Genomic DNA, 11,917 nt, shown 5'->3' on the forward strand with positions numbered 1-11,917 from the left:
CTTTCTAGGCTTGTTGATCTTTCCTTCTCCAAACCATACTTTTCTTGTAAATTTTTGAGTTTCTTCTCAAACAGCTCCTTCTCAGTAGGAGGAAGTTTCTCACCGATCAATACTTCAGGCTTCTTTTCTTCCAGCATATTGACTTTGGCTTCCAATTTCAGTTTCTCTTTGACAAGAAGTAGTTTTTCATTACACAACTGAACCCAATTGTCATATAGAACACAATAGCTCTCTTTTGTAATTGACTCTTCCTCATTATCATCTGAGCTTTCAACTGGTACATCAAGCTCTTGACACTGAAAGCAAAGAGATTAAGCATTCCTTCTTCTTCATCACTTTCAGACTCTAAATCGCTATAGCTCAGGAAGGACTTACACTACACAAAAACATGCCAGTTGTGACCAAAAAATTAGTCCCAAAATGGTCACAAAGTCACTGTTTGAGACTAATTTAGGACTGTTTAAATCGGTCGTTAATTTTTGGTTGCAAATAATAACGGTCGCAAAACGGTCGCTAATTTGCGACCACTTGATGACGTTATATAACGTCGTATATAAGCGACCATTTTGCAACATTTATATAAAGTCACACTTTAAGACTAAATTTTGACAGTTTTAGTAGTATTAAATTTGCGACTTAATTATGACTAATTTGCTAATGTCGAATTTAGGACTAAGCTACAGTGGTCACAAAAGCGTCACGTATTTGCAACTTATTTGTGACGGTCAAAAATTATATATAAAAAAAAAAATTAAAATAAAATGACAAATTTGATTTATTATACCAAAAAAGTATTGTATCCAAAAATCTATAACCCAACCAATTCCTAAAACCAAAAGATGCCAAACAACAAGATAACAAGTAGTTCTAAGATGTAGAGGATGAAGTCTTGAGTTCTTGGTTTGCATCTTTAGGAAAATAGTTCTCATCATCTGTAGAAATAAAAAACGTAGACAACAAATAACAACACTGATTATAACCAATTATTCTCAACTTTAATTGAGAGTATATTGGATTGCAAGAACTAAAGGTTTTTAAAACCTCTATGAAATGGCACTTACCACTATATATAGTGTACAACCATGTTATGATACTTGTTGTGTTCCTTCCAATTGATTATCAGCAAGTGCCCTGTGAAAGACAATGTGAATCACAAAAAGAAAAAAATAGAATCCTTGAAACAATAAGAAGAAACAAAGACAAGCATGAAGAAACAATATAAGGTAGTGCTAATCGATTTCTACTTATTTTTTGTAAAGCTCATGTTCAGTAAATATCAGCATCTAGTACAACATACACTATGACAAAGAAACATTGAAGATGAAAAAAAAAATCAATGGTGTGGAACCATTCCATGGGAACAAAACCATATTTTTTCATTGAGACACTACACTTTGATTCAAGTTAAAACAATTATAACAAGTAGACAAAGAAAAGAGTCAAGTTCATGATGAACACATGAAACTAAAAGAGCAAAGCAACAATCATCAATATGTAAAACTAAGAGAAATAAAATGCTGAAACTTCTCACGGCAAAACTAAGAAATATCAATGCTTTATATCTCAAGGTTCTAGAACACGATACTAAAGGTGAGACTTTTAAACAAATCTATCTCAAAAAGAACACAAAATTATCAAACTTTCATGAATAAACGTCAATATATCACCTCGAGATGCTTTTGTCCTTCTTCTTCAGACCATCCTCTTGCTCTTTACATAATTGTTATTAGTTTTCTTCACAATCCACACAAAAACCAATCACTAGTCAGAATTTCGCCAAAATCAGAAGATACGAAGAAGAAGGAGTACCAGATCTAACTAATAGAAGCACTAGACCGTGAATATAATATAGCCCAAGAAACAATTACCAAAATCAAAAGAAATGAAGAAGAAGAAGTAAGAAAAATGGACCAGATCCAACCAATAGAAACACTCACCCAAGCTATCTTCTGATACAGTGAATGGAACTTAGCCCAAGAATCAACTACCGCTCCTCAAACCAAAGTGCCCCAAATTGACGCAATCCCGAATCAGACCCAGTACAATCGTCTGACACATCGGTGCAGTTGGGACAGAGGATACTAAAGCAGCTGATTTTGGATGGATCTTCACCAAATCAGAGGTACAAACTAAAAAGAGAAGGATTTGGAAAAATTTGAGAAAAGCGAAGAGGGTTAATGGAAGGGAAGAGAGAGAAGATATGCAAAAGACTTGGAGAAATTTTTAGTATTCAAGGTGCTAGGTTTTTGTGTGTCTTAACAAAAAGTCACAAATAAATCTCAAATCAGTCACAGCAATATATGGGAGGTAGTAATTCCCGCTTATAATTTTGTTTCAATATTTCACCAAATTAAAGTTGTCACAAAGTGGTCGCAAAATACCGACTCCTTTGCGACGAGATTTGACTACTTATAAATAATTAAGTAGTGGCAAAATGGTCACGTACGTAATGGGTAGCAAAATAGTTACAAATTTGTGAAGATGGTAGCAAAGTAGTCGCAAACTGTAACCTATTTGTCACTCTATTGTACATATCACAAACGTATATGATTATTTATGGCTAAAATTATATAAATGTACATATATATGACTATGATCTTTCATATTCTGATTTTAAAGTAAACTCTATGTTTTAAACATAAAACAATGATATAGTAAGTAAATATTAAAAGTTATACAGCTTCCACATAACATTTTATGAGAAAGACAAGTAACACTTACTAGATGTTATGGATGATACATTTTTAATAATGATAATATTAAGTTTTTTTCTTTGTTGATACAGATTAAGTGTAGATGGTTGTCTAAATATATGTAAAAACGTATAAATTCAAAAAAAAAACTATTCTATTTTGTTAAATTTGTAAAAAAAATCCAAAAGAGTTACAAAAAGGAAACAAATAAGTCACAATCTCATGTGTTGGTCGCAAAATAGTGGGTATTTTGACGACTATGGGAAATTGGTGATATTTTTTTTACCGGTATCGAACTAGGAAGTTTGGTACATAAACTAACTTTCATATTTCCAGCATTTCTACCAGCTTTATTTACGGACAAATAAAATTGCAATTTGGAGTTGCAAAAAAGTCGCAATATTGGGACAGATTTGTGACTCACTGTTTTGACTAAAAATAGAGTTGCTAAGTAGTCTTAAATTATGACTATATTGCGACCAGAAATATATAGTTATCTACTAGTCAGAAAATAGTCGCAAATATAAGACTGTTTTCCAACTATATAATGGTGTCACAAATATGCGACTTTTTAGCTTCTATATTTCATATAGTCGTTTATTAGTCACAAATTGGTTACAAAATCGTCGCAAACTTTTGTGACGAAAAAAAGAGTCACAAAAAGTAGTCTCAATATACATGTTTTCGTGTTGTGTTATTCTTTGCTTTTTGAAAATTTGGACATTCTGTTTTCAAATGACCAATTCCTTTACACTCAAAGCATTTCATCTTCTTCCTCTTTGCCAAAGGGCATTCAGGTTTGTAGTGTCCAAAACCACTGCACTCGTGACATTGCACGTCTTTTCTATGATCAGCCTTCTCCTTATCAGTCTGTTGAAACGATTATTAGGTCTATCTGCATTGTTTTTGTTCCAGCGAGAAGACTCTCTTCCTCAATGTTTTTAAACCCAGACCGGATGAAAGGACCGACCTTGTTTTTTTTTAATAATAAATATAATCTAATAAATAAACTATAACTAGTGGTCCCATACCCACTAGCCACCTAACCACAATCACAACCAACAGCGGAATAACAATACCAATAAATATCCAATAATAACCAATATCATAACCAATAATTATAACATCAACAATATCCAATACTCAAATAACAGGAAACATGAAACCAGCAACCTAGCAATGTTTCTAATCACTCAACTCTAGCAACCTAGCAATGCCAGACAACATCAAATCGAGTCCCTAGAACATCCTCCTCTTCATTGCCTTGATTCCACGATCACACTTTACCTTTACATGCACCACAAACACATATTGCAATGCATGAGTATTTTATAAACACTCAGTAAGGCAATCCTCCCATCTACTGGGCAATACACAAAAGCAATAGAGTCATCTCTAACCATCAACAACAATCAACAAACAACAATAAACAAACCAGGACTCTGCATCGACCGTGCACCAAGATAGTATTATTATCTGAGACCTGATACTCTGAATCCACATCCTTAGAGGCATTCACCAGCCCCAAATCCTTCTCCTGAGCCAACCGTACCCTACTCAGAAGATCTGCTCTATCAACTGCTTCCAAACCCAACGGTTCATGTGAAACAGCACACAAGCTCAAAGCACTGATCTCTCCTAGCAGAGTCTCCATCTCCTGCTCCTGAGCCGAAGCTACCCTCTTCCGACTCAGAGCATCTGCAACTGTGTTAGCCTTACCAGGGTGATAGGCTATCTCCAAATCATAATCCGCCACAAGCTCCATCCACCGCCTCTGTCTCAAATTCAGCTCAGGCTGAGTGAATATATACTTCAGGCTCTTATGATCTGTAAACACTTGTACCTTTGCACCATAAAGATATGATCTCTAAATCTTCAGGGAAAAAACTACAGCAGCCATCTCCAAATCATGAGTAGGATAGTTGCCCTCATGCTTCCGCAACTGCCGCGAAGCATAGGCAATCACCTTCCCATGCTGCATCAGCACACACCCCAAACCAACTCTAGATGCATCAGTATAAACCACATAGGGTTCTCCCTGCTCAGGCAAAGCCAACACTGGCGTAGTAGTCAACATCTCCTTAAGGCTTTCAAAGCCCTCCTCACACTCCTGTGACCACACAAAAGGAACATTCTTCCCTGTCAACTTAGTCATAGGGCGTGCTCTACTTGCAAAACCCTGCACAAACCTCCTGTAGTAACCTGCCAAACCAAGGAAACTCCTGATCTCTGTGGCATTCTGCGGTCTAGGCCATTCCCTGATAGCATGAATCTTCTCCGGATCTACAGAAACCCCCTCTGCAAAAACAATATGACCCAGAAAACTCATAATGCCCATACCTCGTCCTGAAAGCCGTCTTCCTCACATCTGCCTCATCAATCGGTATTTGATGATAACCCGACGCCAGATCTACCTTGGAGAACCAAGTAGCACCCCTCAACTGATCCAACAACTCATCCATCCTAGGAAGAGGGTACTTGTTCTTCACAGTGACATGGTTCAAACCCTGATAATCAATACACAACCTGAAACTCCCATCCTTATTCTTGACAAACAACACCGGCGCTCCCCATGGTGATACACTAGGACGGCTGAATCCCTTACTCAACAAATCCTCTAGCTGCTTCTTCACCTCTGCCATCTCTGTTGGAGCCATTCTGTAAGGAGCCTTGGATAACGGTGTCGTCCCCGGTTCTAGTTCAATGGTAAAAGGATCCGACCGAGATGGTGGTAATCCCTGCAAAGACTAAAACGCATCCTCAAACTCCCACTACCGGAATACCGCTAACCGTAGACGTCCCCACTGACTCTAGCATAGATATAGTAACCAAATAAGACTCACAGCCCTTCTCGATCATTCTCCCAGCCTGAATGGCCGAGATCACGAGGCTCCCCGAAGTCGGTCTAATACCCTGAAATACCAACTTCCCTCCTGGACGCTCAAACTCCACCCTACCCTGATGGCAATCCAAATGCACCATATGCCGATGCAACCAATCCATCCCGAGAATAACATCATACAGCTCTACTGGACTGATAAGCAAATCCGATGGCCATGACTCTCCTGTGATCTGAATATCAACCCCTCTAACTCGTCCAATAACTCTGAGGAACTTGCCTCCCGCAACTCTGACAACTCCTGTACGCTCCCCGGGATCCCCTCTGATTCCCGCGCTCTCTGCACACTCTGGAGTAATGAAGCTATGAGAAGCTCCAGAATCAAACATAACATGGGACTTAAACCCGCCCACCAACAAGGTCCCTACACAAACCTCATGTGTTGAGAACCTAACACTTTATCACAGGAAAAACATAAAATCTGAACCTACTAAAAATCACAAAGTTTAAGTACCAGAAATTATACCTGTGATCGCCCCGGCACTGGTTCCACCAGTCTCTACAGTCGTGTAAACCCGTGGCGCCTGCTCAATCCGTGCCACCTGCTGAGCTCCAGGCTGCACCTGCTGCAACGCTGCCACTGCTGCCGGCTGCAACTTGGCACAAAAAGGCCTGATGTGCCCTGTCTCCCTACAATGATAGCATACCCGAGGACCTGCCGTCGGAGCACTCCTCTTGAGACAACTAGCAACCTTGTGATCCTTGCTCCCACAACTGAAGCAACTCGCACAACTCTGCGTAGCCTCCCACCTCCTCTTGGTTCCCTGTGCTGGCCTACCGCCCCTGCTGCTGAGCATTACTAGGCTGAACTGTCGGACCTACTGCCACTGACTGTGCCCGGATATCCTCCTCAATCTCTGCTGCAGTNATGGCCATGACTCTCCTGTGATCTGAATATCAACCCCTCTAACTCGTCCAATAACTCTGAGGAACTTGCCTCCCGCAACTCTGACAACTCCTGTACGCTCCCCGGGATCCCCTCTGATTCCCGCGCTCTCTGCACACTCTGGAGTAATGAAGCTATGAGAAGCTCCAGAATCAAACATAACATGGGACTTAAACCCGCCCACCAACAAGGTCCCTACACAAACCTCATGTGTTGAGAACCTAACACTTTATCACAGGAAAAACATAAAATCTGAACCTACTAAAAATCACAAAGTTTAAGTACCAGAAATTATACCTGTGATCGCCCCGGCACTGGTTCCACCAGTCTCTACAGTCGTGTAAACCCGTGGCGCCTGCTCAATCCGTGCCACCTGCTGAGCTCCAGGCTGCACCTGCTGCAACGCTGCCACTGCTGCCGGCTGCAACTTGGCACAAAAAGGCCTGATGTGCCCTGTCTCCCTACAATGATAGCATACCCGAGGACCTGCCGTCGGAGCACTCCTCTTGAGACAACTAGCAACCTTGTGATCCTTGCTCCCACAACTGAAGCAACTCGCACAACTCTGCGTAGCCTCCCACCTCCTCTTGGTTCCCTGTGCTGGCCTACCGCCCCTGCTGCTGAGCATTACTAGGCTGAACTGTCGGACCTACTGCCACTGACTGTGCCCGGATATCCTCCTCAATCTCTGCTGCAGTCTCAACCAGCTTGATATATCATGGTTTTTGTGGTTTTTAACCATGATATAAGGAGTCTTTTAGTGTCCTTTCATTTGTTTCTAGATTGTTTTTGAGTCTTTACAGGTTTTTAGCATGAGAGGAGCAAAATAGAGCAATTTGGATGATTCTGGAGCATTTAACCGGAGGAGAACAATTTGGAGTCTAATCCTATGAGGAGCATCGACCGACACCACACAAGAGGGCATCGATCGACACCCCTCTCTGCCGACTCAAGACCCAAGTTTTGGAAGATTTACAATTTTGCCCCAAAGTCTTCCAAAATTGCAACATAAGTCTATGACGTGTTTTAGGACATAAAAATAGTGTTTTTAGGTTTTTAAAACCCTTAAGTTTTATTCTATCAAGTTTTATTTTTCCTGCAACCCTGAGAGATTTTTGAGAGCTTTTGGAGAGAGATCTGCTTTGTAGAGAAGAATTTCTAAACTCCTTCTTACTCTTTTAATCTCTATTTGCATGTTATTCAGAAAGATGTATTGTTCTTCATTAAACATGTCTGAGTAGTTTGTTTGTTAGGTTTAGGGTTTTTCATAGGGATTTTATGATTTATTAGATCTGTTTATTTAGGATTCTTTATCTATCTAGATCTTCATCTTAGGTTGTTTTTCATATTAATTCTTGATTGATCACCTAGAATTAATACTTTAGGAAAATAAATTGATATGAGAATATAATTGATTTTCCTGATAAAACCTTTTGATGAGCAAAATTATTACTTGCAAAGAGATTTGATTTAATAATTTTGTGAACAATCTAAACATGATTTTATTGCTGATTTTTAACCTAGAATTTTACAAAGAGATTTGGATTTTCTGTTTTAAATTTAGATATTATTTGCAGTGAGAACTGATTTAATTTACAAAAGTGTTTAGAGTTCTAGATCTGTTCTTAATTGCTTGAATCCTAAATTATTGATTGATTTAATAATTCATAATTTCCTGAGAAATTCCCTAGACCTAGCTTTTTGATCTTCTGAATTTACAACAAGTTTTATTTAATATTTTGCATTGCTTTAATTTAATTTAATATGTTTAGCATAATTGAAAAACTCTATAATTTATTGTGTAGACTTGAGTCCTTGTGGAATTCGACCCCTAAGTATTGCATTGACCTCTTAATTTGAGAGAGTAGCTCTAGGGTTTAATTTGAGCATATCAAATTTTGGCGCCGTTGCCGGGGACTCTTTGATCTACCATTAGATTTGAGTTTTAGATTTTGTCTAAATTTTTCTTTATATTTGAAACTTACACCTTTTTGTTTTTCTTCTCTTTGGTGTTTCAGGTGCATGCCTCCTAGACCTCACACAAGGAACAACAAGTCTGGTCCTACTGTGAATCTTTCAAACCAAGAGTTGGGAAAACTTGAGCGTGAGAACAGAAAAGCAACCAAGTCTCTGAAGAAGGTTAATCCGATCATTCTGATGCCGGATGAGGCTGGTGTTTTGAGGGATCAAGATGGCCACTTGCGCAATGAGCAGGGCCAAAAGCTTGATGCAGAAGGAAACGTGATTGCTGAACCTGTTGTCAACGAGCAGGCTGTCATGAACCAGCAAGCTGGTGTCGTTGATGATCCGAATCTCGGTGTCGATCGACACCAACCAGGTGGCATCGATCGACACCCACCTGCTGCAGACGTACATGGAGCTGCCAACCACGTCCANATTATTGATTGATTTAATAATTCATAATTTCCTGAGAAATTCCCTAGACCTAGCTTTTTGATCTTCTGAATTTACAACAAGTTTTATTTAATATTTTGCATTGCTTTAATTTAATTTAATATGTTTAGCATAATTGAAAAACTCTATAATTTATTGTGTAGACTTGAGTCCTTGTGGAATTCGACCCCTAAGTATTGCATTGACCTCTTAATTTGAGAGAGTAGCTCTAGGGTTTAATTTGAGCATATCAAATTTTGGCGCCGTTGCCGGGGACTCTTTGATCTACCATTAGATTTGAGTTTTAGATTTTGTCTAAATTTTTCTTTATATTTGAAACTTACACCTTTTTGTTTTTCTTCTCTTTGGTGTTTCAGGTGCATGCCTCCTAGACCTCACACAAGGAACAACAAGTCTGGTCCTACTGTGAATCTTTCAAACCAAGAGTTGGGAAAACTTGAGCGTGAGAACAGAAAAGCAACCAAGTCTCTGAAGAAGGTTAATCCGATCATTCTGATGCCGGATGAGGCTGGTGTTTTGAGGGATCAAGATGGCCACTTGCGCAATGAGCAGGGCCAAAAGCTTGATGCAGAAGGAAACGTGATTGCTGAACCTGTTGTCAACGAGCAGGCTGTCATGAACCAGCAAGCTGGTGTCGTTGATGATCCGAATCTCGGTGTCGATCGACACCAACCAGGTGGCATCGATCGACACCCACCTGCTGCAGACGTACATGGAGCTGCCAACCACGTCCAGAACCCAGTTCAAAGACAGGATCAAAACCGGGACCTGATATGGACCATTGCTGACTATAACCAGGCTGATCTTGTGTATGAGAACCGGTCTGCTATTGTTCCTCCACAATTCCAGAGGAATGATTTTTAGCTTAAGCCTGCTTATTTTCAACTGGTTGGGCAGAGACCTTTCTCAAACCTGCCCCATGAGAAGCCTCTAGACCACATTGAGCACTTTGAGGATCTTGTGACCAGTATCAAGGCTAATGGAGTGACTGAGGACTTCATATTCTGCAAGCTCTTCCCATACTCACTTGCAGGAGAGGCATCTCAGTGGTTGAAGCAGTTGCCAGCTGGATCTCTGACAAACTGGCATGATATCAAGGTGGCTTTCCTCAACCATTTCTATGATGATGCAATGTCAGATGAGCTGAGAGTCAAGATCTCTTCATTCAAGCAAGGACATGATGAAGCTTTCAAGGCAGCTTGGGTGAGGTTCAAAGCTTATCAAAGGGACTGTCCACACCATGGTTTTTCAAGGGTACAACTGTTGAGTATCTTCTTTAGAGGGTGTGATTGGAAGTATCAGTTAGCTTTGGATGCTGCAAGTCATGGGAACTTCAAGACAAGATTTCCAGAAGATGCTGAAGTTTTGATTGAGAATTTGGCTTCTAGCAATAGCACTAAAAGAGCTGATGCTGAAAGAAAGAGACTGCATGGAGAGTTTGATTCAAACCAGCTAGCTTCTGTTAATGCTAAGCTGGATTCAGTGCATAATCTTCTTGTGGGAAAGAAGTCAGTCCAATTTGCTGCTGAAGTTGAGACATTTGAGCCAGAGTCAGAGAATACAGAGGAGAATGTCAACTATGTGTATGGAGCTGGGTATCAGGGACAGAGATTTGGTAATCAGCAAGGTAACAGACCTTACCATGGTGACCATAAGCAGCAACGGAACAATGGATATACAAGGACCTATGGGAACTCATCCTATCAGTCTCCACCTCCTAAGAATTCTTCAGAGAGTAGAATGGANGTGGCTTTCTTCAACCATTTCTATGATGATGCAATGTCAGATGAGCTGAGAGTGAAGATCACTTCATTCAAGCAAGGACATGATGAAGCTTTCAAGGCAGCTTGGGTGAGGTTCAAAGCTTATCAAAGGGACTGTCCACACCATGGTTTTTCAAGGGTACAACTGTTGAGTATCTTCTTTAGAGGGTGTGATTGGAAGTATCAGTTAGCTTTGGATGCTGCAAGTCATGGGAACTTCAAGACAAGATTTCCAGAAGATGCTGAAGTTTTGATTGAGAATTTGGCTTCTAGCAATAGCACTAAAAGAGCTGATGCTGAAAGAAAGAGACTGCATGGAGAGTTTGATTCAAACCAGCTAGCTTCTGTTAATGCTAAGCTGGATTCAGTGCATAATCTTCTTGTGGGAAAGAAGTCAGTCCAATTTGCTGCTGAAGTTGAGACATTTGAGCCAGAGTCAGAGAATACAGAGGAGAATGTCAACTATGTGTATGGAGCTGGGTATCAGGGACAGAGATTTGGTAATCAGCAAGGTAACAGACCTTACCATGGTGACCATAAGCAGCAACGGAACAATGGCTATACAAGGACCTATGGGAACTCATCCTATCAGTCTCCACCTCCTAAGAATTCTTCAGAGAGTAGAATGGAAGCCATGCTTGAGCAGCTTTTGCAAGGACAGGAGCAATTGACAGTGACATTCAATGGGAAGATTGAAAATGTCTACACTGAGCTGAATGGAAAGATTGAAGCATTGAACATCCATGTCAAGAAGTTGGAGAATCAGGTTCTTCAGATTGTTGGGTCTGTCAAACGACAAGAGGGTTTTCTCCCTGGAAGAACTGAGTCAAACCCCAAGCATGCTTGTAATGCCTTATCTGTGAGGGATGAAGATGCTGTTGAAATTGCTTCTGCAGAACAGGAAGAGAAATCGACCAAATTCTCGGGTTCAGATGATGGTGTCGGTCGACACCCTTCTCAGACAGAATCGGAAAACACAAAATCTCAGGTTCCAGCTGTTGTTGAAAGGGTCTACAAGCCTAAGGTTCCTTTTCCCAAGCCAAGAAGGTCTAAGCAGGAGCTTGAGGAAGCTAGATGCAAGGCTATGATGGACAAGGTGATGATTGAGATGCCATTGATTGATGTAGTGAAGCTTTCACCACCACTTAGGCGCTATGTCAAGAGAATGGTATCAAATGGTTTGAGCCCTGAGGAAGGAGCACTGCTTACTAAGGATGTCAGTGCAATTCTGTTAAACCAGCCTCCACAGAAGAAGAAAGAG

At 40.3% G+C, this 11,917-nt stretch overlaps 1 long non-coding RNA gene across 1 annotated transcript; it reads right to left on the minus strand.

Moving 5' to 3' along the window:
* Positions 1-751: 751 nt before the first annotated feature.
* Positions 752-2,284, minus strand: LOC104772995. Its single transcript, XR_765006.2, has 4 exons — positions 1,938-2,284; positions 1,668-1,734; positions 1,062-1,131; positions 752-932 (listed from the first exon to the last, which is right to left on the minus strand). It is a non-coding gene; the product is annotated as an uncharacterized LOC104772995 (long non-coding RNA).
* Positions 2,285-11,917: the final 9,633 nt, after the last annotated feature.

Source organism: Camelina sativa, unplaced genomic scaffold (assembly GCF_000633955.1).
Source record: "Camelina sativa cultivar DH55 unplaced genomic scaffold, Cs unpScaffold00382, whole genome shotgun sequence".
NCBI lineage: Eukaryota > Viridiplantae > Streptophyta > Magnoliopsida > Brassicales > Brassicaceae > Camelina > Camelina sativa.